Raw genomic sequence first — 4,204 nt, forward strand, 5'->3', positions numbered from 1 at the left:
TCCGTAAAACTTAGAACCCAAATTTCCAACATCCAGGATTCTTTTCGAGACATGAATATCACATCTACACACTGTATGAGTCTGAACAAGCTGTATCAAGTCATAACAATAACCCTAGATATAATCACATAACATATTACACAACTCGCATGCTCGCAGTACCATTTCCGATCACAGTAACTACTCCAAACTAACCCGGTACTAGTATTAAACCCCATATCAAGCCAAACCTCGTTCCAAAACCTTCGTACACTGCTGATAATAAAATAAATACGTGAAATATCTTATCCCTTATCAGATCAACAAGTCATGGAGCTCTCTCGCCCCAACCAGAACCATAATCACTTTTTAAGCTGACTTTCAATGTCATCATCCCAAATATACCGTAATCAAACTTGATAGTACCCATTTTAGGTCCAATGACCATATATTATTAAACACAACTATCCCACAGACATGCCACACCAATATAACTCAAGCCACAACTGTGCAATCCGTGTACCCAAAAATGGAAAATGTCTCAAAGAAGAGAACCGTATTGCAAGTTCAACAAGCACCACCACAACTGCAATGCTATAAGCTCATCATATATAGTAGAACCAAGACACACGAATCTAATAAGGGTAACCAACTCTTCTAGAGCTCACATTAACATCAATCGCACGGACAACTCACGTGCTATAGTATTAATATCTGGACCCGTACGGACAACTCGTGTTGCCAATAACATAAATGTCTAGACCCTCACGGATAACTCACGTGCAAATAATATTAATCGCCCGACATGGTCACATGCCTCCGGTCCAAGCATATCATACAGGAGCAATCAAATAAGTACATATGTATATGATAAATGAAATAAAACTTACATGTTCCTGGACTGGTATAAATAATAAGCCATAGAGTAAGCATGTGCAAAGTGTGCTATCACAACTCAAATCGGAAAGTTATCGCAGAAATAGTAACTACCCAATTTATTTTGGGAATTAGCCTCTTTGTAACCTCAAGTGTAGCCCAGATAGTTATCGACAAAGGTACGAATACGAGAAACATTATAATTTTATGCTTAACAGTCAACTCTAGGCATATCTTTGCCTAAGCATTCTTCCGACTATGAATACTTGCCCCGATACTCGCACATGGCTCAAACCTCACATATGTACGCACTCGTAGAGTGCAACTATCACAAATAATTAACGCAATTAGTACCTCCACTGAGTTTAAATAAAATACTTACCTCAAACACGCCACAAACCTGAACCAATTTGCTTCTGAGAACTCCGAGTCCCCCAAATTCATAGAACACATAAACCACTGTAACTCATCACAACTCCAGCACTCGAATGACTATCACAACCTTCATGCACGATCATCCCACTAGGAATACTTCCATAATTCTTCCGTGCCACATAACAATAATTTGAATATCAGCAGTCTATCAACTAGGTGACTACCGCAATACCAATGAACATCCGTAAGTCAAAACACAATGCGCCTTCTGAAATGCGCACCCTTCTCTAGAATTACCGAGCAGTTATAACATTCATCTAAATATCTGAAACTGGCCATGTTGTCCAAAATTCGGGACCTTCCCTTCAAGACTGAACTGCCACCTTGTACACGTAAATTTTAATCCCGCACAATACACCACATCTATCATGTAATCATATGAAAAGCACGAGAATCTCATTATCAACTCTGAGTCACCAGCAAATTACATACCCGGTTAGTTAGAAACTTTCCATTTGCTCTCATCCACGAGTAAATCACAATACACAACATGTCCCCTACACGGGTAGAAAATATATGGTTCGAACCATGGTAGCAACCAACAAGAACACTTTAAAATCTATTTGCACATAACCAAGCTATCAGAACTGAATTCCTCTAACTCAACCAAGACATGCAGGTCACCAACCTAAGAATATTTCCACTGAAACATCTGTATAGCCTCACTACTTCATAGGTACCCAAAGAATCGATTATACCATATTGGTCCAACCTACTACCCAGTCGTCCTATTTTATCCGAGTTTCTTCTGAATTACCCTCAAGTTGAAATTTCTCCCTATCAGAACTCCACGGTCCTTACCCAAAGCTCACTACAAGACATCTTAACATAAAACTGCACCGCCCTAAGGCCCATAAGCCATTGTATTCTTCTTAAGCACCTCCATAAATACCACAATCGTAACACTCACTATAAAAATACCTTATGTGAATTTAAAATTGTTCTTCTTACCTTTCTTATACTAAAATATAGAATCAATAGTCATACAGAATTACCGCAAGTCCCGGCACAATCAAATATAAATCTCAGATTTTTATCCATACACAAGTCCAGAGAAATTCTCAATTGCTGTATATAAATCTCGAACCCATTAGAACTTTCTCGAGAGTCACCCACTTTGCTCAAATCTAAATTGTACCACTCAAACGGGTCGAAAGACACATTCTCAATTAGTACAACAACACTCAAAGAAGTAACCCTGCTTTAATACCACCGATCAAATTCATACTCCGTGCGCACTACATCCTTCAGAAATAACAGCTCACTCATCCCATGATTTTCATATACTTCTAAAGTGAAATATAACTCGTATCCAGTCATTTCATTACTCGAGTCCTCCTCGATCTCAACCTCGGTAAGTCATAACTGATCCATAAGTATGCCTCAGGCAAAAACCAATACAACATATAACCGTGTAATCAAATCGTAGGTAGCAAACTCCCCTACTTAGCTCAAAGTCATAGATCATGACATTCAATAACTCACAATACCCATACCGTATTACTTCCATGATACTGAAGTGAGATTCGACCAAATTCTTCACAATCTCATGCAACACAACCCGTATAGTACCTCAATTCATCTGCTAAGCTTGTCTTTATTTCTCTAGACAGTGAAATCAACTTTCTCAACCAGATTCAAATTCAAATCTCAACACATACACCCTGCTGGTAAAAAAGAAACTCTCCACTCAACATTATAAGGAACACACTTACATAGATTACTCCGTAGGAGATAAATCACCTACTTAGTCTCAAATTGACATCTCTCCATAACCTTTCACAGCCACAACTATTACGCCATCACTTAATCTTTTTGAGTCCAAACTCATTAACAAGGCATGAGAATTTAATTTGTTCCACAATTAAACAACATGAAAGATCCTTCAACACATTCATACTCAAGACTATACGTCAAATCAAGACAGACACCAAGCACCCAATAGCCCTTTTTTCATCACAAGAAAACACTTCTCGTCACATTCAAACCATCTTAACATATCCCGCAGTCACATCATACTTATCATATAATCATTTAACCGCTCACTAAGCCACAAATTCCACTCATAGGGACACTACTGGACATATGAATCCAAGTGTACAAGTTCACACAACTGAAGCTACCGAGCCTAAATTGCGGAATAAACCTGGCCTCAAGTCCTCCAGACTGGCCTATCACAAAAACACATGATACATATCTCGAACCTCCTTCATGGAATCATAAGTCGGCGATGCACAGCTAATACCGAGTGCTCACATGTGCACACGAATGCGTGGAAGGAATTCAAAGAGTTATATTTCAAGTTGAATCAATTTTGCACGATAAGGAGAGAAAGATGGGAAGTATATCCTAAAATTCCTTGTAGCCTCTCGAAGAAAGTATGGACGTCATCATACCGATCCGCAAGACTCTACTAGACACTTGCTCATGACTCATGAGACTTATGTAACCTAGACTTTGATACCAACTTGTCATGACCCAAGAATCACACATGTCATGATGGTGCCTATCTCAATATTAGGCAAGATGACAATATCAATAACCTACTATTTCTTTTAAATACCCAAAACATTATAATTAAGTTTAAGAGAAAATCCCACAAATACTGGATATAAATACACTCCCAAAACTCGGTGTCACTGAGTACATGAGCATCTAAATGAATATAAAGTCTGACTAATAAAATCACTTTTCAAAAGTATAGAACAATACAATAACTGGAAAAAAAAAAGAGTTAAGTTTAACAGATGCCAGGCAACTACCTTGATAGTCTCCAATTGATAGCACTCTGAAAAACTAGCAGTCGTTGTGTCCGAAAGCACATGGATCTGCATGCGAGGTGCAGAGTGTAGTATAAGTACAACCAACTCAATAAGTAACAAGACTAACCTTTGTGCTGAAAGTAGTGACGAGC

The sequence above is a fragment of the Nicotiana tabacum genome, chromosome 24, assembly GCF_000715075.1.
Source record: "Nicotiana tabacum cultivar K326 chromosome 24, ASM71507v2, whole genome shotgun sequence".
In the NCBI taxonomy this organism is placed as follows: domain Eukaryota; kingdom Viridiplantae; phylum Streptophyta; class Magnoliopsida; order Solanales; family Solanaceae; genus Nicotiana; species Nicotiana tabacum.